At 38.3% G+C, this 26101-nt stretch overlaps 1 protein-coding gene and 1 long non-coding RNA gene across 15 annotated transcripts in view; one reads left to right on the plus strand and one right to left on the minus strand.

Annotated features, from left to right (window-relative positions):
* TRPM3 (transient receptor potential cation channel subfamily M member 3) overlaps window positions 1-26101 on the plus strand; it is a 492032-nt gene that overhangs the window by 186451 nt on the left and 279480 nt on the right. The gene's annotated exons all lie outside the window — the stretch shown is intronic.
* The window catches only part of LOC111096727, a 130907-nt gene continuing 126571 nt past the window's right edge, over window positions 21766-26101 (minus strand). Inside the window, exons 4-5 of one of the 4 annotated variants that reach the window (XR_005354185.1) lie at window positions 22658-22733; window positions 21766-22560 (exon numbers count right to left, since the gene is read on the minus strand). This is a non-coding gene — a long non-coding RNA (uncharacterized LOC111096727). Of the gene's footprint in view, window positions 22737-26101 lie in introns of all 4 variants that reach the window. The other 3 variants (XR_005354187.1, XR_005354184.1, XR_005354186.1) reach the window with 3 other exon arrangements.

Consider the following 26101-nt stretch of genomic DNA (forward strand, 5'->3'; position numbering starts at 1 on the left):
GAGAATCTAGCCAGGGCCTCCACTGATTTCTGCAGGACGTAGGAGAGTCACAAGGAATCACAAATAGAATTTCTGGAACCCTCCTGCCTTAGGAACTTGGAAAGATTTCACAATCCACCCAGTAAACACTCAAGTCTCTGTTCAGTGATGGCCATATTTTCAGTCAGACATTTTCTGAGACTGCGTTCCTGGTGACATTTCCACACCAGAGAATCAATGAATATGCTACTTGCAAATATGTTTAATTTATTTTAACTCAAGAATGGCAGTCAATTAAGATATTGTTTTTCTTTTTTTTTTCTTTTTTTCTTTTTTGGTCTACAGGGAAATTTGTATTGTTTCAGTAACTGTGGATACTTCTGTCTATAATGTGTTGCAAAGTTATTTCAGCAAGAATGAAATTAAATATTCTAAAATATTGCCATGTTTACTGTTTCTACTATAGCATCTTACAATCTAGACCCTCAAAGGATTGATTTTAGAATCATAAATAAATCTTTTCATGGGAGTGTGGTACCTCTCACTGAGGGAGAAGTAGCTAAGAGATTTGCCTAAAGATGCTAATTTGTGGCCAAACAAGGGAAACAAGAGAATAGAACTTAAATCTAATTCTAAGCCCAGTGCCAGTTTCTATGCCTATCTGCCTACTTTTAACTAACCACTTTAAAAAATGTATTTCATTTTGAAATGTACAATTATGAAGTTATCTCAACTCTTGCCAGGTGGGGAAGTTGCATCAAAATGTATAACATAGTTCCTTTAAAATTCTTTACAGCTCATGGCACTTTTCCTCATTGTGTTAGTATTGAACAAAAGTGTAAGATAATTAATGCCTTGGGCTGATTTGCTTTGGAAAGTGTATGAGATAGCAGAGATTGAAAAGGAGTGATAAGACAGGTATCTTTTGTATGGTCTGGGCTGTTGAGAGTCTGCAAGAGCTTGATAAATATGAGTTGTAGCAAAGAAATCACATTCTAATTTCCTTTTCCGGATGCCAAAGCCTGGAGTCCTAGGAGCTGAGTCAGAATGAGCTTGGTCTTAGTTCACATCACCCACAGAGACGGCTTTTCTTCTGAGTAGAGAGGGTATCCCATTGGCTCAAAATGAAAAACCTATTTACTGAGTCAGGAGTACTCTAAGCATAGGAGGCGCTTGTGAAACAGAAACCCCCAGAGTTCCTGAGGGTAAAGATTGTAACTTTCAGTTCACCTGAACCCATTACTCAAAACACCTGCTAGGCTGGTAGTTATCAAACCATGACCAGTGCTGTTTGCCACTCTTCTTCTAGAGTCGTGTCAGAATAAAAACAATTGCTCTCCAGCTAAGCTTTCCCATTTCTACCAGTTCAGCCTGGTTTCCCGATCTGATTCTAAAGAGTTAATAATGAAGCATTCTATCAGGGGCAATAATGCACAGATCCCCACTCTTGGCTGAAGCTTTGAGAGGATGGGCATACTTCTCTCTCTCCGTGGCTGCTTGGTCTTCATAATACAATATAATGAATGGACTTAAGTTTTTGTTACGTTTTGTTTCAGAAAATCCTGAAAATTGAATCAAAGCAAGCAATACCATTGTTCACATCTAAAGATTGGTACATTCAGTCATTTATTTATGTGTTAATTTGCTACACTCATTGAACTTACAGCACATTTATGCCATACGATTAACTGTAGAAGCCTTACAAACTGTAAACTATAAAGTTACTTCTATGGAACAATTGCCCCGAGACAGCTCTCTCTTTCATGTTTTGAAGCCAACGTTAATCCTATTGCTAAGCAATGCCAGGTGCCTTTGGCATTACCAGAAAGCGTTTGAAGAAAGGAACGTGTATCAGTGCACCAGTATTTGCAGACTGTCTTCCTAGCACTTACTGGACCACTAATACTCCTTTTCCTACACCTTGCACCTTGGAGCACATTAGGGCAAATTTGAAAATGGAGAACTAAAAAAAAAAAAAAAAAATGGAGAACTGATCCCAGAAGATAAATGCAGAGCCTTTATCATGCTAGGGGAAAAAGCCCCTATTTTGTCTTCTTAAATTCACAAATATAAACAAGATTTCGGTTAAGTCTCATCCAGGGAACATATTTAGGTTCTACATATTCTTGGAATCTGACTAGTGATGAGATATAGCTAGTTTGGTAGCAAATGGGTGGCTCAGTCGGTTAAGCATCTGTCTTTGGCTCAGGTCATGATCCCAGGGTCCTGGGATCTAACCCCACATCAGGTTCCTGGTTCAGCAGGGAGGCTGCTTCTCCCTCTCCTTCTGTTGTTCCTCCGCTTGTGCTCTCTGGCTCCTTCTCTCTCTCTGTTAAATAAATAAATAAAATATTTTTTTTTATAAATAAAGTATTTTTTAAAAAAAGATATAGCTAGTTTGTCAGAGTTCCTGGTGCCCAGTGACCCAGACATATCTATAGGACATACGTCACTGAGGAAAGGGGGCACAGTAGATGCAAAAAGACAGTGAATAATCTAGTGCATTTCCATTATGTACAGTTCAAAGGTTAGGAATATTTGCAGACCACCTGTAAAGTGTGAACAACTTCCTGTTTCAATGGCATTATTCTTTAATGGACACACATATTAGATCATTGTGCAAGCCAGCCTTCTTATTTAAAATATCCACAGAGTTCCTTCTTTCCTGCATCTAACGCTTGTCGGATGCCATGATACCCTGGCATCATAGCAGACACTGATGCGATCCCAAAAATGGGTTGAGTTCTTCTCCCCTGGAGGCGCTCACAGTCTGGGGTGGAAGTAAAACCCACTAACAGATGAATTAAATACAAACCAGTAAGTATTAAAATCGAGATAGGCTCCAAAGTCACAGAGTGCTATAAGCCTAGAGAAAAGAGGAAAGCCAGCTGCCTGGAGAATTTGGGAAGTCTTCATAGAATATTTGAACTGGGTGAGTGGGAGTTAATGAGTTAATGAGCTAAGCAGTGGGTGCATCGAGGGCAAGAAAGACTGGGATGGAGGGACTGCTTTCCTTGCAGAGGAGGGCATTAAATCACCCAGAGCTGTTACCTCCACAGCACACCTCTTCACAGAAGACACTGGTGGGTGAAAGACAGACAGACATTCAACTTCTGTTATAAGAGAAAGGGAAATTTTATTGCACTAGGCATTCTACGTACGGTTCAGTGAGTCTGTGGCTGTAGGCATTATTCATTCCTCATTTTTAGGATGAGGAGGTTGAGGAAATGCAAACTAAGAGTAGTTATCTAGCCCAAATTCACCATCATAATAACTTCTCAAGTTGCACTTAATGTATTTCAGGGGCACTGCACATGATGTATGTATTGTGTATATTGCTTGTTTTAATCTTCACGTCCTTGTGAAGTCATATTTTATCCCCTTTCTGTGATGAGGGCACTGAGGCTAAAGGCTAGATCTCTTGCTCCTGGCAGAACTGGGATTTGAACCCAAGTATAGCTGATTCCTGTTTTGTTTTGTTTTTTCATAACAGTCATAAAGCAAACCAAAAGTGCTCTCAAGGTTTTCCCTGGCTTGATCCTGGAATCATCAAATATTAGGTTTTTCTTGCCAGATTCTCCTCCCATCATCCTTCCATGCTGAATACCTAACCTTCATGTCCTTCTTTGTTATTACTGAGTCTGCCCAGGACTCCACATGTGCAGATGCCATCCTGTCCACTCCAAGGACTTGGGCACGCTTATAAAAAGACATCGACGAATACATGGTTTGGACAGCCAAGAGAAAATCCTTCAGCATCCAGCAGGTTGATAAAGCAACAGAAATCAGGGAATGTGGTTATAGGACTTCCTTAATGTCAGGGATCGAGTTTAGTGAGAGCTGATGCACTGAGGAGAATGTTTGATTATATGCTTGCTAATCTAGAAACATACAAATGTATGTGATAGGAAAGCTGCAAGATTTATCATAAAATTTTTATTTTAAAGTTCTACACTAATCCAAAAGCATTGATGAAAATACTAAAAGATGTGTCATTTGGAGAAAATACTATCTTTATCCAGAGTTCATTTTTCCATTTTTTAAAAATCTTTCTTCTACTCTGCTGGGAAGGAAGGAAAGAAGGAAGGAAGGAAGGAAGGAAGGAAGGAAGGAAGGAAGGAAGGAAGGAAGGAAGGAAGGAAGGAAGGAGAGAGGGAGGGAGGGAGGGAGGGAGGGAGAGAGGAAGGAAGGAAAAGAGATTGAAATGGTTACTGAGCCTCTGTTTCACTTCTTTAAAAGAAAATTAGTTTTTCAAACTTCATTTTATTGTTGGCATTTGGAAGCCAGAAGGTATAATCTTTGGATATAGCTCTATTTTCTAGGTTCTGTCTCTAATCAGCTTTAACTGTCAGGAGTTCACATTGATGAAGCCATTCTTATTTTTAATTATGAATGTATTTTTTATGCATTCTCAATGCATTTGAATATACCAGTCTTAAAATTACATAACCTTGGCATTTTTGTTTCTTGGATGCATTTGGAAATAAGAGCTTTTAAATTTTATCCAGTTTGCTTCCAAATGCAAATTACACATTTCAAATTATTCTTAAAACTTATAATTTACACATGCATATAAATGCATTTACTATAAGGACAGTGATCATTATGCCAAATACCCTATGCGACATGAGTTTCTTCAGACTCTGAACATCATCTACTCAAAGATACATTGCTTATCATTATTCTTATAGAACCCACAAAGGTAGGAAACAAATAGGTTACATTCAAAAACTAAAAAAAATGACTTTTTTGGGAAAAAAGTCAATAGTACTCTCCTTCATCCAATCTAGAACTTGGAGGATATGGTAACTGGAGCCCCAGGGTTCAAGGTTACCGGCATCCTCCCCCTTGGGCTGTTGCATCTGATACAGGGGAGTATGTGTACTATACTACGCCTTTGCTGTTTTCCTCGACCCTGCTTCTTGTCCCTCGAGCCCCACATCTCAGCTAAACACACTAGCAAGATTTGGTCTTGTTTTCAATGAATATTGAAAATGAACTAGTCTGGCCAAAGTGTTTGCCAAAGTGTTTATGGAAATGACTTTTGATATATAAGTTAATTGAGTTTAAATCATACTTCATTACAAGAAAATAGCCATGTGATCCTGTTCCAGAACATACTCACTCCTTAGTAATCCTGTATTTCATTCCGTAGCAACTCCCAACATACCATTAGTAAGAATATGTGATGCTCTGCTCTGACCTTAGCTTTTTATTTATTGTGGGTTCAAATCGCAATGTGGCCTAAATGGTAAGATTTAAATAAACAGGCCAATGGCAGACAAGTTCTACTTTTTAAATAATCAGAAAACAATTGGAAGCAGAAGGTAATAAAAGATGATAAAAGGAAATATAAAAATCCACTCAGAGAAACAAGCTTCATGGCACTGTTAAATCCTCACAGTTGGGGGAAGCCACCCAGGGGTGGCTCAGCGGTTTGGCCCAGGGCACGATCCTGGAGTCCTGGGATCGAGTCCCGCATAGGGCTCCCTGCATGGAGCCTGCTTCTCCCTCTGCCTCTCTCTCTCTCTCTCTCTCTCTCTCTCTGTATCTATCATGAATAAATAAATAAAATCTTTTAAAAAATAAATAAATAAAAATAAATCCTCACATCGGACCTTACTGCATCTGCATGAAGTAACAACATGGACGATTTCTTCAACTGTAATTTTGAAAAAAGATGATAAGAAGTAGTCCTTATTTACTACTGTTTGCTCTCAGTGCAAGACAGTATGCCAGGACCTTTGCAAATGTAACTATATCTATTAATTTGGTTTTCCCACCCTGCCCCCACCCTCCACTGTCTCTTGTTGATCATTTCATTTCTCCCACCCTCTCCCCAAATGGATGGACATATAAAGTAAAACTGTGGGAAACTCAAGATACTGCCTCCCCCATCCACCATTTACAATATGTACTTTGCCTTCCTACAGAAAAAAGGAAAGAGCCTCAGTTGCAGGGGTAAAATGGGAGCATAATACCTACCTCATAAAAACTGTTGTGAGGAACAAATCACATGATGAACATCCAGTGGTTGATGCTTAAGATTTCAGTTTCTTTCTATTCTAGCAGACAGACTGAAGAGTGGGAATTTTGAGAGTTAATTCTAATTCTATAGAGGGAAAGGAGGCTAGAGTGAGGGGTTCAGAAAAAGGAGAGCAAAAGTATCCTAAAAAGCAAAACACAAAACACTCTAAGTATGTTCAAGCACTTAGAAAGCTCTTGGTTAGGGTAAGGGCCCTGTGCCAGAAACTGTAGGAGAAGCAATTTTTTTTTTGAAGAATTGTTGACACACAATGTTATATTAGTTTCCGGTTTACAGCATAGTGATTCACGACTCTACATGTTACGCTGTGCTCACTACAAGTGTAGCTACCATCTGTCGCCATACAAGGCTATTACAATACCATTGACTGTATTCCCTGTGCCTTTCTTCCTTTGACTTATTCTTTCCACAACTAGAAGCCTGTATCTTCCACTCCCCTTCACACATTTTGCCTATCCTACCCACCTCCCTCCCCTCTGGCAACTATTAGTTTGTTGTATATATTTATGGGTCTGTTTTAGTGTTTGTTTTGTTTTTTTTTAGATTCCATATATAAGTGAATTAATATGGAATTTGTCTTTGGTTTATTTCATTTATATATATAAATTTATATATATATATTGTGTGTGTCTTTTGGATTAAATATATATATATATATATATATATATATATATATATATATATATATAAATGTTCCTCACAACAGTTTTATATATATATCTTCTTTACCTATTCACCTATCAATGGACATTTGGGTTGTTTCCCTATCTTGTCTCTTATAAATAACACTGCAATAAAAATAAGGTTCTTTTCAAATTTAGTGTTTTCATTTTCTTTGGGTAAATACTCAGTGGTGGAATTACTAGATAATATGGTATTTCTATTTTTTATTTTTAAAGGAACCTCCATACTTTTTTCTATAGTGGCAGCACCACCCATTTACATTCCTGCCAACAAGGCCCAAGGGTTCCCTTTTGGGGGAAGCAATTTTTCTCTGCTCATGTTAAGAATAGATATTCTAGTTTTCAAGATCAGCCATAAAGAGACTCATCTAGGACCCTGTAAACATGTGATTGGGGATAGAACTGTCCTCAAACACCACCCAGTTTGTAAAATACAACTTATAATGTGGCTTAGCCTCCATAGACATGGAAAAGTATGAGGAAGAATTATATTTCAGAGATGAGGCAAAAAAGAAGGCAGTGTTTGAAGACTATTGGGATTTATCAGCTACCAATTAAATGAACCAAGAGACTTTCCACTATTTGTGAATATGGCTAGAACAACTATAAGAATGTAGAATCCCTTCTCCCCTAGTCTTTCCTGGACTATAGAGGAAGCCACAGTTGGTTGGCCAACTAAGAACTAGTAATTCATATCACACATGGTGCTGTTCCAGAACAGGAACCTAGAGCTTTTTCTAGGGATGATTTGGTTGCAAGCTAAAGAAACCTATTCCAGCTAGAGCCTGCGGTAGGTGGTTAATTGTCAGGATGAACTGTAAGACAGCCAAGGGCAAGAAGCATAGGTATGCCAGGTCTCCCATGGGGTTGGATGACATCCTGATTCGTCCTCTCTCCACACATCTGCTTTGTCCTCCCACATCTCTCTGTGATCATGTTTCTTAGAACCTCGTGGGTTCTATCACTCCATGTCATCAATGGCTCAGGTTTGTCATCTTTTCTTTGGATCCAGTTGAAAATGTTCAGGGGCCAGACATAATGAAGCACCCAGAGGGGCAATCCAATGTTGATAGTATTACAGAGGTTCCTATGGTCTGTATTGTCTTAACTATATTTTGTGTGTGTGTGTTGAATTAAATTCTCAAGAAAGACACCATAATTGGCTGTACTTAATCCCTGGATGGGTTCCCTTGGGATCAGATTTCCATGTTGCTCTGTCAATGTGGCCAGAGGGTCCAGATCACCAGCAAGTCCAGAAGTCCCTAGGATCACTCTTACAGTGTAAATTGAGGAGAGAAGGCAATTTTTTAAAAGGAGTGATGGGAAGTGATCTGTTCAAACAAGTCTAGATGTCTTTCTCAGAGCTTTAGCTTGCAGTCCTAGCAGTTCACATATGAGTAAATTGAGGTTCCAAGACATTAATGCTCCCCAATGTCGCATACCTAGTAAGTTACAGAAGTGGCAACTGATCCCAGACCTCTCTCTCTCTGACCCCCCACACCAATGCTCTTCCCATCTTGCCTAACTAGCTAAATATTCAGATGGCCTGCAAAGATGGGGCAATGAGTTTGAAGTCATGTGAACTCAGAAAGAATGAAGGTCTCTAAAGCAGCTTCTACACTCATCTTGGAAAAAAGAGATTTCTCAGCAAAGTTATTAATAAAAAATACTGCCTATAATGCTCTTAGAAACTAGTAACTTTGGCAGCTCAGGTGGCTCAGCAGTTTAGCGCCGCTGAAGGGGCTAGAGACCCAGAATCGAGTCCCACATCAGGCTCCCTACGTGGAGCCTGCTTCTCCCTCTGCCTGTGTTTCTACGCCTCTCTCTCTCTCTCTCTCATGAATAAATAAATAAAATCTTAAAAAAAAAAAAAGAAAAAGAAAAAGAAACTAGTAACTTGTGAGAGGTAAAGAAGCTGCTGCAGAGCTAAAAATGGGAAGGAGGCTTAAATTAGGGGGCAGTGGCTGATACCCAAAAGCAAAAGAGAGACCCAGTTAATATGCTGGGCTCCTAGTTTTGAGCTAAATAATTCCTGCTGGCAGAACCTATGAGCTGCTGTGACTTTGCCATATCTCCCTTTTTTGTACAAAATGGGAACTTCGGACTCTGTGCCCCAGCCTTAGGGAAACATTGGGATAAAAGTATTTAGAAAATCCTTGTGAATGGCACAGATCATTAACCCAGTCATTGGAAGCGGGCAACCCAAGAAAGTATATATAATAAAACACATTCTCTCTCTAGCTCTGTCCCTCTGAGAAAACCCTAATGTACTTTTCTAATTTACAAAATTAAATTTGGAGATTTGGATGCCTTTAAGCTTTTGCTGGTTGCGTTGAAACTTCTTTACCTTTTTCTGATGCTGTGAATTTCCTGAAATTTTGTTCATTGATCTTCCTAGCTGTCTGACAGTTGTTTTGTGGATGACATTTACCAGTATCATTCAGGGAGCGTTTGGTAGTGTCTTTTTTTTTTTTTTTTTTAAGATTTTACCCATTTATTCATGAGAGACACACAGAGAGGCAGAGACATAGGCAGAGGGAGAAGTAGGCTCCCTGCAGGGAGCCTGATGTGGGACTCGATCCCAGGACCCCAGGATCAGGACCTGAGCCAACAGCAGACACTAAACCACTGAGCCACCCAGGTGTCGCTCAGTAGTGTCTTATCTGCAGCTTAATGTATTTTCACCTCCTACAGGCAGAACATAATAGTATGAAAGGAAATTTAAATTTCCACAAAAAGGTAAGGAAACTCTCTCTCTCTAGCTTCCCTGTAAGAGAACTTCCCATGAAAGCTTCCCATGAAAAGAGAACTAGGAGGGCAATAAATTCAGATACAAGGTGACGATAAACAGAAAAATATTCAATATATTGATAATAATGTGTAACATAAAACCGTGATCAACCAGACTGAGCTTTCAACTGTCATGGAGAATTGTAGAATAAAGTTGCATGTTATTTGAAATGGAATTTCCTTATATATATGGTGCATTTTCAGGCTAGCATTCAACCTTCAAGCTGGAAATTTTCTGATTAAACCCAATGCCTGTCATGGGGACAGCTGTCAAAACAGGTCTCCTCTGATTGGAAGATTTAGTTGACATGTTCTGCGTTGTGGATATTTGTGATCTCAGAGTTGTGGATATTTGTGTTCTCAGATCTACAAGGTCGCAGACACCATTGAAAATGTAGTCTTAAAAAAAATGTAGTCTTTAAAATACCTTCTCTGTGCTCACCCAGGACTGAGATTGCCTACCAGTTGCAGCGCATGTAGGAGCAACACAGCCAAGTACATCAGATAGATATGCAGAAGACTAAGTAAATTATAGCAAATTTCAAATAATGGGTCACAGGGAAGTAGATCCACTTGTTAAATTCTATTATTAAAGCCCCACACAAGGTTGTGAGTTGAATTAGAACATGCTATCATGATTCTTTGAAAAAGTACTAGGTGAAGCAAAAGTTGTCTCTATGTTTCTGGGATGTTTTAAGATCTAAAAAAAGTAATTTTACCTGTGGTATTGTTCTGCCTCATTTTCAAATACCCCACACTTCTTTTGGGGAGAGCCTACTTTTCATTTTTTTTGGTGAGTCTCTCCAAGGAATCACATGTAGTCTTGTGATTTTGCAAGAGATTAGGGTTCACACGTTAGTATCTCTGACTTGTATAACTACAAATCTTTACAAATAAATACAGATAACTTCACAAGTACACTAGTTTGGGCTAGACCTGAAATATTTTACAAATGCTGCTCTGTTTCACTTTAGTCTTGGGGATACCTCACTCTGAAGATCACACAAACTCAGATTTTTACTTTATTTCCATTCCATTTCCAGAAATTTGGACAGGAAGTCATCACAAGTTATCTTCATGTCAATACCATTGATTATTTATCTCTTCATCAACAACCTATGGATCATCTTTGGTCTTCCTGAGACGTGGATGACTTCTCTGTATGGCTTAAGAGTAGTTGTTTGTGCTTTCATTTTAAAGGTGGTTGGAGGTGTTTTGGATTTTTTCAAGCACACATTTTTATTTTCTAGCTACAAGCAGATCATACGATGTCTCCCTGAAACTGGGCCCTAAACTGCTGCTGTTTTCAGAAGAATCAGACTGGCTTCAATTCTACATTGTAAACAATTTCTGAACTCAACAAAGGCGCCGTTCTCCTCTTAGCCCTAATTGTGTTTAAGGGAACATCTAACCTGTATTGACAGTGAGAAATTTATCTCCATTGGACTGGGTGAAAGGAGATATTGTGCTTCTTCATCCAGCTTAACATTAAATTATTTTGGAAAATGAGACGCTGCTGAGCCACCCCCACCCTCACCATCTAATCCATATTCCACCAACACGAGTTCTGTGATATCTACCACAGAAACAATATAGAATCTGTAAAATGACTCCTGATCTTTCTGTAACTACTGTTTAAGATCCACCCTTGATTCCTATATAGCCTCCCCAAAATATTTACCTATGTGTCTCTAAGAAAAAAAGTCTGGTTTATTTTATTTTATTTTATTTTATTTTATTTTATTTATTTTATTTTATTTATTTTATTTTATTTTATTTTATTTTATTTTATTTTATTTTATTTTATTTTATTATTTATTTTATAGGACAAGCTTTTTGTTTTTAAGGTTTTATGTATTTATTCAGGGAGACACAGAGAGGCAGAGACAGGCAGAGGGATAAGCAGGCCCCCTGTGGGGAGCCCCATGTGGAACTCCATCAGACACTCAACCACTGAGCCACGCAGGTGTCCCAAAAGGTCTGCTTTAATAGGCCATTGCTGTAGGGTGGTGATTTGTCACTTATTTGCCCTTAGTACTCTCAAAAACATGTTTCCATCAATACTGAGCAAAGACTGGTTTTCTATTTGAAATACGCCTCTCATTTTCAGGTTCAATTGGGGCATATGAGCTATTTCCATAATATCCATGTGCAAAGTAGACTTCATTGAATACCCTTAAGCAAACCTGCTCAGATCAATCAAAAGTTGAAAGTTGCGGTGTAGCAAATTTAAATGTTGGAAAAACAGCGCCATCTGCTGGAAAGGGGTATGTAGGTAAACCCTTGTTCGCCAAGTACTGGAGATTCTCAAGGCCAAAATCCTTGACTAGCTGGGATCTGTGGATCTGCTCATGTCTGCTTCAAGTAATTCACATTATAAAATGGCAATTGTCTCAGTAATAATGAGGCTTCACAGAGGAATAGAAAGAGCACAGAATGAAAGTAGTCTCCTTATCCTGGTTGTGTCTTCTTCATCTTATTTGTCGTCTTCTTTTTTAAATCTGTGTATTCTTGAAGAAATCACTTCTTTAAAATGAGTAATAGAGATGCAATAGAGATTGCATAGAGGTGCAGAAAGGTTGGGAAAATAAAAATAGGTTGGGAATCCAGGCTCTGACATGAGCATGGTTGGGTTCAAATCCCAGGACTTCTATTTAATGGCTGTGTGGGCTTGGGCTGGCTCTAACCCTTTTCCTCATCCTCAACTATAAAATTGCTGGAGGGGTGGTAATTAAAACAAAGCTATTGAATGAATGAATGAATGAATGAATGAATGAATTCCTTATGTGTGCGTGTGGGGAGGGGGAGGATAATAGTACCTAAATTTCTTACTTCCCACTACTCAGCTGAGAGAATGGTTGCTAAAGTGCTTAATACCCTGCATGTCACGTGAGAGCTATAAGATATAAGTATTAGCATTTAGTCAAATTTTAACTGAGGAAGATGTTGTAGAAGCAGCATGGGCCTGATGAATACTCTAATACACTGCCAGAGAGACTGTTAATTGAAAAAGTAATTTGGCAATAAAAGGAAAAGCTTTAAAAACATTCATTTAGTTTGACTCAGTAACTGTGCTTCTAGGAATCCATCCAAAGAAAATCATTAGAGACATGGAAATAGGTTTGTGGTCAAAAATGCTCATACCAAAAAAATTTAAAAAATTAAAAATGAAATAAAATAAAATTAATTAATTAAAAATGCTCATACCAACATTGTTTATAGATTTTGAAATACTGGAAAGGCAATGAATGATTATCAGGAGGGAATCAATAAATCACATGATAGAGTATTGCACAGCATTAAGTATCACGTTCTGAAGTATCCTGATACAAGGAAATATTCACGATATAATTGTAACTAAAAAATAATAGGATATGGAAGTGGATGGTCAGTGTGACTATAATTTGGGGAGGAAAAAGAAAAGGAATCACGGAAGGAAAAGAGATATTATCAGACGTTCAACAAAATGTCGAGAGTAGTTATTTTTGTTATTGGAGGATGTTTAGCAGTACCCCTGGCCCCCCAGATATGACAACCAAAAATGTCTCCAGACTGTTAAATATTCTCTGAGATGGGGTGGAGAATCACCACCCTTATCTGGGAACCACTGGCTTAAAAGAAAGAAGTAAAATCAAGTTATCTCTGTCCTTTTATATGACTGAGCCCGGCTTGATCAATAGAGTGTTTAGAAGTATCCAACGGAGAACTTTCAGAGTGACTTACTAGCTCTCTAGAGTCTTCCTTAAATGCAGTTCTTGGGGAAGCAGATTTGACATCTGGCAAGAAGGGCTCATAGAAAATACATTTCTATATACACACTGAAAAAAAAAAAAAAAGATTTTCTAACTCATGACCCTGAGAACTTGGGCATCTTTTCCTTCGTATCCGCTACGTTACTTTACCATCATCTCTTGGGGAAAAGAGACTCAGTTCTCAGCACTGACAGGTGATGATGACTTGTTTTGTTTTGTTTTGTTTTGTTTTGTTTGTATTTTCTACCTGTTCCATACTGTCCTACATTAACATGAATTAATGTTATCAGGGAAAAAAACTAAGTATGTTTTAAGAACCCCCTGTAGCAGGCTAGGAAGCAAATGCTCGATCCCTGGCTATTGTTGTCCTGAGGTAATCCAACACATTTCATCTTCCCTCTGTACCTTTTCCATCATCTTAACATAGGACACACCTGAATAATTACATTAGTAAATATGAACACGTAGTAGATATGAACGAATATTGAAAAGTGTGAAATACCATGGGAATGAATACTCCGTTACCTTAAGTAGTGTTTCCCTTCAGGTTCTCTAGGCTTTGTTTTCATCAGCTAGTTTACCCAGATTGTCAAAGAAAGAAATGAACAGACTGAGCCATTTGTAGGCTGCAGTTAATTGTCCCTGGAGAGGCATTGTCATTTCTGATAGGTCCAATAGCCTACTCCATTTAGAAAGCCAAAGTCAGGAAGGCCAATCACTTTTACCCTTGAAGTGGGCATGATTTCTGATAAGCCAATTAGTTGTATAGTGGCAGGTGAGTTCACAGCAGGTGAGCCTCTGTGCAAAGTGCTTATAGAGTCTCCTCTCTTTCCTCAGGGCCCAAACATTACATTCTATTTAACATGCTGGTTACCTGCAAAATCTCCTTTTGAAAAATAACCTCTTTGGAGATCCAACCACAATATGTGGAGGGAAAACAAGCCTGAGACCACTTAGCTGCACAACAATAACTTAAATCAAATAAAAGGAGCTGGCTGTTTCCCTTAACAATTTTTTGAACTGAAATTTTCTCACCAGTGGAGTATCAGTGTGTGAGGGTTTAGCCACAAGCTAAGTTAAAGGAGTTGTAATAAGTTTTGAAAGCAATGATTGAGTAGGAAAAAAATGGTAATCTAAGGAAAATATTATGTATCTTCAAATAGCAGCAGGAAGAGTGTCTGCAGAAGACAGGCAAAGATGCAAAAATGTAAAGACTGGCTTTGTGCTACCTAAACTCCTTTTTAAATAGCTTTATCAAAGCATAATTCACATAACATTAAGTTAACTCACTTTAAGTGTGTCATGCAATAATCTTTAGGAAATTTATAGAACTGTGCATTCTCAGCACACCAATTGAACTTGTTTCTGAGGCCTACCTAACATATCGGATTGTCCAAGTCTACCCTAATAACATAATGCACGGGGACACGTGTATGTGGCTGAGTACACGATTTGGAGAAGTGGTGTTTATTCAGCATTGAATTCTTTTTGCCAAGAATTGATTCTAAAGGAATGTAGTGCATGCAAAGAGAGAGATGCATAGGTTCTTCAGAGTCCTAATTCAGGTAATCCCTTTTCAATCTGCTCATGGATACATATGGAATAAAGTATTCTTTGATATATGAATTTCTGCTTAACATTATGTTGATGAGAATCACCCACATGGGTGCCCGTAGGAGGAGTTTATTCTTTCTCACTGTGCATAGTATTTCATGGTATATAACTAATGATACCATACACATTCATCTACATGCCTTTTGTGAATATACGTATGTATTCCTGTTGTTATTCACCTAGGAGCAGGATGACTGGATCCTAGGTTATGCATATATTCAACATTAGTAGAAAATTCAAAGTAGTTATATCAATTTACACTCCACATATTATAGCAATGTATGCCACATCCAGCATTCAAGAATCTCATTCTTGCACCATCACCAGCATTTCATGTTGTTGGTCTTTTTACTTATAGCCATTAGGGTGGGAAATGTACCAGTATTTCATTGTGGTTTTGATTTTTATTCTCCTGATGACAAAGGAGGCTGAATACATTTTAAAATGTTGATGGGCCATTTGGATTACTTCAAAGGATCTCATCAAGAACTTTGCCAACTCGTCATTAGAGTGTGTGTTGGACCCTGCCTCGATTAACTCAGTCCTTCAAACCCCCACCCTTGAACCCTTAGCTACTTGCTCAATGGACGGCACAAGCGACCAATGCTTTTGCCTCCTCCCCTACAACATAGGCTGCTTGGGTCTTCCCCAGCATAAGGAGCTGGTCATTAGTGTGGTCTTCCTCATGCCCACCATGTTGGAGCTATAGTAGTTCTGGCTCCCGAGCCCAACCTATAAGACCATGGAGGGTCTACTTCACCCACCAACTCCCTAGAGAATATCTGGAAAGGCCAATTGACTTAACCTAGAAATGTAAAACAGTTAATGCCCTAGTGTGGAGCCCTTTGACAATGGGAGCATACAAATTCTTCCCTTTCTCTTCTTTCCATAAACCCTTCTGATGTAGGCATCTATATCCTGTCCCTATGTCTGATCTAGGGACTGAACAGTCAACTAGATGTTCTTATAAATCTCTGAATAGCTAGGTATTTGCTTCCTTTCTTCCCTACCTCTCTTCTCTATTTCCCTCACTCTTGCTGCTCTGGACTTTCTATACTCCAGTAAAGCAGTATCTCATTAGCTTTCCCTCAGGGTTGGTTTTTTAGAGGACATGGACTATTGATTTGTAATTATTGATACATACCTTTAATTGATTAAATGTAATTCAAGTATCTTGTATCATGTGACTTGCCTTTTAATTCTTATAATGGATTATCTCCCAAGCATATTAATTAACTATAGAGATGACAAGTGATTATTCATTGCACATCTAATTTCCAGGTATTTATAAAGTGTTGCTGCATCTATTTATGGCAGTAAATCTGTTGGTCTCTTTGTACGGTGGTATGTTACTCCTCAGAGTAATCAAATATACTTTACTGAAAGAAAAATGGCATAATTACAGTTAAATAGAGGCCATTCCCCTTGGTCAGTTTTAATGACAGTGCAAATTCTAGCGTAGGCATGGTATCTTCTGCAAGATGTTCATAGTTGCTACTGCTCTCTACATAAAGGGAAAAGGGACTTTTAATTAGTTTTGAAAATGTTGACTTAAAAGTTAAACAGCTTACTTTACTGCAATATTTATGCTCTTTAATATGTTAATGTGCATTGGGTATTTCCAGAAGGAGATTACAGTGTGTATTAACTTCAGATGTCTTTTAAGTGACATCTTGCAGGAAAAATGCTATGAAAGGCATAGATTTAGAAATAGTACACCAGAATGTGACCTACATTACATTTGTAGGCTTAGACATTCTAGTGGAGGAAAATGGATAATTAATGATTGACAGGAGCCATATCTATTTATTATTGATGCTCAGGAGATGGCTTTTCAGGATTATTGGCATCTCCCCCGCATATCTTGAAACCTGCCAAAACAGGTGAGTTTTTGCTTACCTACTTCATGAAACCATGCTGAGTGAAGCAGTGTGATGAGATTCAGGGATCTTTATTATTTTTTTAAAGATTTATTTTTATTTATTTATGAGAGGCAGAGACACAGGCAGAGGGAGAAGCAGGCTCCCTGCAGGGAGCCCTACGTAGGACTCGATCCCGGGACTCCAGGATTGCACCCTGGGCCAAAGGCAGGCGCGAAACCGCTGAACCACCCAGGGATCCCCATTCAGGGATCTTTAAAAGGAAAACTTCCCCAGCCATAAGGAAATTTATGCTTTGGAATATAAACAAGAACTTTAGAAAAACTCCTTTCAGATTTTGTTATTATCAAAATATACTGATGTGCAGTGAAAAGACTCCCCCTTCACTCTTTTAAGGTGTCATTAAATTAGTAAAACTTTATTTCAATACCTTTGAAGAGAAAATATTCTAAATGATTACCCTGTCTTCCCAAACTCAGTACACCAAATCCAATTTAGCCCTTCCTTGAAAGTGTCATTATTTTGTGACATTTTGTGCTGAAAGTCAGTGCTGCCCTACAGTCTTTAATATATGTTGGCCATTTACCTCATCCCTATGAGGCCCCAGCTTGCTCTGTTTTCTGAGGTCACTTCTTATCTGCCTTTGAAGTCCTTCCTTCTGATCCCCCTTCTTCACACCCCTCCCCAGACTGCTTCTAATCTACTGGGCCCTTGGAAACCATGTTCACACACTTGTTGATATAGGTAATAACTTCAAGAAGCAATCCCAGAACAAATAACTAAATTGTACTTCTTTGATTAGAAAGAAGTAACTTCTCAGAAACTTTCTTAGTTTTCTTATTAGGCAAATATTTGATCAACAGGAATTAGTATGGTCTGGGGCTGTGTTATGGATAGTCAGGTTTGCCAGAAAAGTAGGGAATCTTTATTTGTATCAATTACTCTTAATTTGTGTTAACTTCAAATAAGCAAAAAAGAAAATATATTACTATTTCAAATTCTATATCATTCTGTATCTCAGAGAAAACATTTTCTCCATTCTACTCTTACATACACGCAATGAATGCTTAAACAACAGTTAAACTCATTTATTGCATAACTCTTATGTATGAGAACCCTGCTATTTGCAAAGAATAGAGCCAAAAGAGTGGTAAATTTGATCCTAGTAGTCCTAGCCAATAAAGTGAAACAATATTCTACCATAAAATTTAACTTAATCACGTTTTAGTGTTTTATATTCAGCACTTTGCTTTTTCATGTTTTAGTGATAAACTCAACAAAATTTCCATCAGTTCCCCTGTCAAGAAAAAAATACAATTGATTCCTAGTTCTGATCCCTTTCTTTTTACCCAAGTCCTTAAAAAAAAAAAAATCCCAAGAACACATTAAACAGAGTATTTTAAGGGAAATTATCTTTTTAGGGATGTGGGCGGAAGCCACCATTCACACTTTAAGAGACAGAGAATGTTAGTGTAGGGATGCCAATGTGGCATTTCCATACAATGAAGCTAATCCCTACAACCAAACATGTCAGTCATTTCTCTGTGTATTAATGCTCAACTCTCATTTAAATAGCCAGGAAAACTCTGATCTTTGTTTTAAGTGCAAAGCCCTGCTGATGAGCCAACTTTGTTCAGGCCTCCGGCACATTGTTTGTGCTTCATGACCTGGAAAAAAGACCCATTATATCTGAAAATGTTAACGTTTCAACACAGGAAAGGACAGTAAGGTACAAACCAACACGGAGTCATCTTTCCTTTGTACTGGATTTGGTTTCTGAATTCTTTCCTGGGAAAGAGCTCTGGCTGTAATTTTCCCCCGGCCATCTTCATGGATAACATCTCCACATTCCCCATCCTCTTTACCTGCTCTTTCACATTTACAGCAGAGCACATTTTGCCTTGTGTTATGGCACCCTTTACACCAGACTGTAAACTAGCAGCAGGAACAACAGGCTTAGGTCGCTCTATTTATGGCACAACTGTGGGCTCTTTCAAAGGGTTCTGGAACTTATTCTAATGAAATCCAAGCCAACAAACTTTCTTTTCCCTGAAACATCATTATGTGCAAATCAGAAGTCATTCCTTCATTCATTCATTTCTTCATTCATTCATTCATCGAGGATGTATTAGGCATCAAGCACTGTGAAATTCTTCAGGGATCTCACCACCTAGCATGGTGCCTGGGGCTGAGTATGTCCACAAAAATGGAATCATTGAGTGAATGGCCTGTGTTTAGCTCATTGTAATTTCTCTGGAAGAAGAAAAAAGCAATTAACTTGATTCTTATTCAAGTAATAGATGAAAGATTGGGAGGAAAACCAACACGACCCTAACTTGTCTCATACAGATGCAAAGAAATTGTGTCTCTTGTACAAAATCTGAAATCTGTGTCCCTCTCTTATCTTCCTCCAAATTAAAATACTTGGCCTTCCAAGTAACAAAATAAATCTTAATTGGTTCTCATTCAGTCATCAGCATTTATTAAATAAGTACAATGAGTGTCAAGTACAAAAGAGATGACGCATCCCAGATCTTGAGTGTGATAAGGTCAAGCATAACCACGGCTTTGCTGAGTGTGGGGGTGAGGAGATGAAGGGAACTGCCTGAACCAGAGCTGTAGCCATAACTGACCTTGTGAGATGATGCTTCTTTGCACCTCAGACTTTTCTGATCCTGCCTTTGCTATGTACCACTTGCCTGCAGGTGTGGTGAATTTGGATCCTTGTCAGCTAGCTCTGTTGCTGAGAAGCAGGCTTGGTTAAAGGAAAGTGACATAATGTAATTACAGCTGGATGATATTCACTGCTGACCTCATGTTCTATATGACTGCACCGCAGTCACCAAAGAACAAGATTGTTAGGGCATGAAGCTTACTTTGTGTGGCCACAGTGTCTGTCAGTGTCCTCTTATCCTAATTGTAGCAACAAGCACAATATTTAATAGATATATAATAACGATAATGGACATTACCAACCGGTTAAAGTTTACACAACACTTTTATGTATGATCTCTCATGTACTCTCCAATCAGACATCATCCTCAAGGGACATTAGTCTGTTATTATAATTTGGAAATTAATAACTTGGAAATAAAACTTACCTTCTCTCTGTTCTTTTGTGCCATTCAGAAACATCAAAACTTTAATGCTTCAAATTATCCAAGTCTGGTGGTCCTCCATAGCTGCATATATTTCTGCTTCTCCCATTGTAAACAATTTTTTGAATGCTTAAATTTTGTAATTATTTAATGAAGTTATTTCTGGATATAAAATAAAATTCCTGAGTGTGTTCTTTCCACGGTATATTTCAAATTCCATAAAATGTTTTACCACTATAAACAGGTTGCTAACCAAAGTCACATTTAATCTATCTTGTTAAGATAAAAAAGGTGAATATTATATTTTGATAAGTTCCTCACACAAGATAAGCCATCAGATTAGGAATGTCTTGCCTTCTGTATTACTTGGTAATACTTGGAGCTGCCTCATGGGGATTTTCTCTCCAAGGACTGGCTCTTTATTTTTTGGAAATGCTTCTGGAGTCATTAATCTGTCCCCTCTGAGTTTAGTGATGAAGGGTGTTTCCCTTGGTTTTAATTTTTGTCATCACAGCCACACCCATGACAATGTGTAGGTCTTTACCCCATGCACCTTCATCTACTTGCTATTTATATTTTAGGCCCTTTTCTCTCTCTCTCTCTCTTCTATATCCCTCTTATTTTAGGCTGTCCTGTTCCTTCTGGAACAAGGCAGTATATAAATAGCCCTGAAACAAAGCACATTGTTAAGGCAAACCAGTCAGGAATTTCTCTTGAAAACAAATGAAGGGAAGGGAGAGTTGCCCCCTATATCCCACTGCAAATATCATAGAACACAGTTTTGAAAGCTCTGTATAAACCTCTAAAACATAAGTGTTGGGCAGTCAGTTAAGCATCTATCTTTGGCTCTGGTCATGATGCCAGGGTCCTAGGATAGAGCCCAGCATTAGGCTCCCTGCTCACTGGGGAGCCTGTTTCTCCCTCTCTCTCTCCTGTTCTCTCTGTCTCTCTCTCTCTCTCTGTCTCTCTCTCTCTTTCAAATAAATAAATAAAAATCTTAAAAAGAAAAACAAAAAACAAACATAAATGTTCATAAGGAAAATATTGTCCTCATGAAAGCATTGTGACTCACTGCCTCTGAGGCCAGACACAGACTCTTCCTCTAGGCTGACACTGCTCACCTATGAGTCTGGACCATCAACATGATTTAGGGCAGAATCAGAAGTTATGAAGTAACTCTGGCTAGGAGAGAAATGAGAAGAGTGTGCAAAGGTTGATCCAAGTGAACCATCCACTTAGAGTGGGAAAAGACTAGAGATTCTTATTAAAAGAAATTTGTGGCTACTTCCTAGTTTTGTACTGTAAGTTATAGAATATGCCTTTTGAGATGAAGTACTTAATTACTTGATTCCCTTTTAATGTTCATAATGTATTTCTGTAATTCTCTGGTCTGTTTATTTTTTTCTATGTGTACCCTTAAGCTCCAAACTCCATTTCTGGGTTGTTGTTTCTTTTTTTTTTCCCTTCTTTTAACTTTCTTAATCTCTGCAAGAAGTCTCTAAACTATGACCTGCACTTGTACCTCATTCACTTGATTTTCTAGAGATCTATTTCTTGACCTCTTATATGCTCGATTATATCTATGTCATTAAAGTTATGATTCTCATACCTGGAATTTGATTTTTCTGTTTTGATGAATTTACTTCCATGGACATTTCCAACCCTGAGATCTCTGAAATGTTATTTTTGTCCAAGAAAGGAAAGGATGATGAGGGTTTATACAATGCCTGTCCTTACATTCTTTCTTGATGGATACTCTAAAGCAATTATAATGCCACATTGGTACAATTAAGACCAATGTCTTCAAGTATACATTTATTCAATAGTTAATTGATTGACCCATTCATTTATTAAATCATTCTTCAAATATTAAGTGACTTCTCCATGCAAGCACAGTGCTAAGAAGTATTTCTATGGTAATAAAGTAGGGAGGGTTCCTAACCTGGAGCCTGGTGGAGAGAAACACATGGTTAAGCAGATGCTATAAAGTGTAATCATTACTATGGTCTAGGCATCTGTGGGGTACATTAGAGCACAAAGGAATGGGTGGTCAGTTCTCCCTCAGTTATAGGTAAAGAAAAGCTTTATAAATGACCTAATGATTCAGTTGAGTTTTCAAAACAGCAGATCCCTAAGGGGCCAGGGGAGGGGACAAGAATTTTGGTGATTTGGGTAGAGGATACAGTACAAAAAAATCCCAAGGGTCATAAACCAATTTAAACAGCTTAGGATCTCAGATGTAGTTTTGTGGCTCAAGTGTGAGGTGTGAAGGGGAAACAAAGTAAGAAATCAGTAAGGAAAGAAACAGAAAGGGGCTTAGAATGACATAAGACATTTGGACACAAACCTTTAGGCAGTGAGGATCTATTTGAAGGGTATGGTCAAATTTGCCCAAGCGACCATGTGTTTATACATAAAATCTAACTGTCGGACTACCTATGGGAATGGCAAGTCATGTATTAAGGCTACAACAAAATGTGGTGCAGATTTGCAGTCAATGATAGTAGTTTGGATTATCTTATAAAATGAAAGCTCTCTTTCCCTCTTTTCATTTTGGTCTGTTCTATTGCTTTTTCATCCCGATTTCACATCTATCACTCATCCTTTTCCTAGAGGCTTCCATGCCCTCCTCCTTTCTCTCTGCAGCATCACATTTCAGGTTCTTTGAATATTTTATGCAGGCACTGGCCTTGGCTTCCTCTTTTCACTGGCTGTTTCCTATGAAGAGATAGCACATTTATTTCTCTTGTCCAAGCTCCATGGTGGTTACAAGCTTGCCAGTTAGGCACACATTTCCTAGAGCCATTTTGATCACCTTCATTCCCAGGAAGAGCTTCTCTTCCAGAGATTTGTTGAGCCCAAATGATAGCCCAAGCTTCTGTATCCTCAGTCTGCTTTCATGTTGGTAGACATAGAAAAAAAAACAAGAAAATCTTTCAAAAACATTCACTTTTAAACTTCCTGCAAGTTGCTCAGTGAGAGTTTAGGTTCCTACAATGCCAAAATAAAGACCGTTCTAACGAATCACTTACCATGCAACACTTGTCAGGGATCTCATTGGAGCAGGGGTATCTCCAGAGCTAGCAGAGCTCCAGAAATTGGACTTAACACTATATTTTATCATGAACTGTTAATTATCTATGGTTTAATAATAACGGCCCAGGCAGCCTGAGCCTTACTATAATTTACCAGTCTGACCCTCCCTGACCTCCACAAGAGATGCTATTAATGGCCAGTGAGCTGGTGCACAGCAGTACAGAGAACTGTCTTCTAGGTCATCAGCATAATTTAGAAGCCATTGTTTGTTTAATTTTACAAACCATTAGCATACTCTGCTTCTTCCTTTCACTAAATGTAATCACTGCCTTCTTCTCGGTGCAGACATCCACCTACAGATTTTATAATTTTTTCTAGGAGACTGCCTTTGGGAAAACAATCTCTCCTCTTCAAAACTCAGCCTAGACTTTTTCAAACTTTTGGAGCGACTGTCTAATATAATAAGAGATCTCTACGAGGAATGTTTGGAAAATCTGGATCTAGTTCCAGCCCTAATAAACACTCTCCCTTGTGCACCTTGGCTTTCTCACCTGTCAGAAAGATTAGTCAGCATGTCTGCTTTGCTCTGAAAGGCTCTGTGGCTTGAGGCAGGTCTTTACACTGCTCTGTCACATAAAAAACTATTGTAAACTAGAGAAACTGGTTTTAAAAAGACATAAATCTCTTGGTTTAGGCATTAGTCCCTATAAATCTCATTATTATTATTTGTCAGAGTAATCTTTTCATGAGAATCTGCCGAATCCAATCCAAGAGTGATATACAGTGAACTTTGAGGCTTTTATTAATAAATGTTAAAGTACTTTACTACACAGTGAACATCAGTTGTGATTAAACAGCTGTATTTTTTGTCTCTTTTGTTATTGGAAGTACTCATTGTCCCTACACGTTCACACATTGATTACTGCTTTTCTTGCATAATAATTCATGCACATTCACTTTTGAATCCTTTTGTCTTCTAGCATCTGGCTCTTTATTTTCTGTGACTGTATCTCATAAAGAAATCAAAGATATGGTGGTTATCAGCTTAATGTAATGAATATGTGTGGCTGAAGTGGAAAATACATCCAGGCCTCTATATATTTTGAAGGGTTTTAGCCTTTCAGTGATCAATTTAAGCTAAATAAATTTGTAAGATTAAATCACCACTTTCCACTAGACTATATTGCCATACTGTGCACCTAAGGGTCATCTAAGACTTCGGCTCTCTCTGTTAAATTTGCTCTCTCTTCCAGGTGTGTTCTTTATGAGATTACCCCTTTGGTTTGGGGTTGAGGGTTAGCCAGAAGTCTGTCTCTTTTTGTAAATTATATGCACCATCTAATTTTCTGAGGTTTCTGTATATTCCTGTACAATATATTCTCAATGTCATTTTGCTCACAGGAAATTCCTTGAAAATGGTATTTGAAAATATACCACAAAGTAGAAAATTATCAAAAGGAATTTCTCTTCACTCATAAATACGAAAAATTTTCTGTAATCCATTTGTCTCATCACAAATACTGGGAGTTATCACAGGTCACCTTTAATTAATCAGTTTGTTGTATTAGATAGTTCTAATGAAAATATCGGACAGGAAGAAAACGAAAATTTAGGATTCCATCCAGTTATGAATTACATAGTTTCATTTCAGATAGCTTGGGCAGTTAACATGCTCCTCTAGATTTTCAGTGGCATATAAGCTATCTTATAGATAGACATGCCTCATTGGAATGGAAATGATGGTCTTGCCCTGTTGTAGAAAATTTTAAGGTTTTAAAAAATCTTCTGAAAAGTTAATATGCATTAAGCATAAGAACAGAATTCAAAGTGGTGTGCACTTGAGAATTCTACAAAGAACATAAGATGCAGCAGTGGGTCTCCTCTGACTGCAGATCCATGTGTGTGTGCACTGGCATACAGAATTGTCACATCGCTACTAATGTTTATATAGCACTTGACACTTTGCCAAGTGCTTTCATGGACAAGATCTTATCTGAGGTTCAGTACACTTGATAAATAGGGACTCTTGTCATCTCCCTGGGTCTTGGATGGGGCTCTGAAAAGATAAGGATCTTCCCAGGTCCTGACCCTGGCACCCAGTAAAGCCAGCACTCAAACTGATGTTGTCTGACTTCTAAACTTGTGTTCTTTTTCTCACATCAGATTCACAGACCTAGCAGCAGTATCCACATCCTTTGGTGGATCCTGTTAGAATCAGTATGGCAATAAGATATAAGCGTCTTAGAGATGTAGGCCCTCAAGAAGGTCTGTTGTAAGTACTGTTGTCATGAAATACTAACATTTATTTAGGTAACAAACTGTCAAGTGTTATATAAATATTAGTAATACTGTGACAATTTCATGTGACAGCCCAGAGATCTGGGCCCCGGAGACATCCAGGTGCCTTATTTTCTATTCTTTCCAGAATTCACTAGAGTACATAACCTCGTATTTTATTTTTATCTTCAGCACTCTTTTTTTTTTTTTTTTAATATCTTCAGCACTCTTGATCAGCATTGTACAAGTAGGGGCTGAAAACAGTGCCTGGGACAGGGTAGGTGCTCAAGAAAACTTTGTTGACAGAAAGTGATGAGAGTAACCCTAGCTCTTATACCAAAGGCATAGATCTTGATGTATAGAGAGATGTTCCATGAGATGCAAACATGAAATATAGCAAACCAGGGTAAAGCAGTCCCAGAAAGCCCATGTGATGTGCCATGGTCCCACTTGCTCAGATCCATTCACTCCATAGCCCCAGGCAAACCCTACCTGGGTCCTAATTTGACTCTGCTCCTAGATGGCAGAGCCATTGGTCAGCTCCACTGAAAATACGCCTTTTTGTGGTTTATGTAACAATCCCCAAAGTGTTTTCATAAACATTGCCTTTGAGCTTCAGATTAACTCTGAAGGGAAAAATCCCAGGTCCCTGCACCTCCTCGGGCTCCTTGATCTTTAAAGTTCTTCACCATTCTTGTGCTGTGATTCTTTCTTCGCTTGTCAGTTGGAGACATGCATATATCTGTAATGGAATTACTTCCTAAATTTTAAGCAAAGCAAAGCAAATTTTTCCTCTAGGACTTGCCTGCTTATCTTACTTTTTATTTTGGTCTTAGATCATAGTCCTGATTGTTTATATTAAAAGCACCCAGAACCTCTACGTGTGTGTGTGTGTGTGTGTGTGTGTGTGTGTGTCTATGAATGCTATGGCTACACATCATAATTA

Source organism: Canis lupus, chromosome 1, assembly GCF_011100685.1.
Source record: "Canis lupus familiaris isolate Mischka breed German Shepherd chromosome 1, alternate assembly UU_Cfam_GSD_1.0, whole genome shotgun sequence".
NCBI classification, from domain to species: Eukaryota; Metazoa; Chordata; class Mammalia; order Carnivora; family Canidae; genus Canis; species Canis lupus.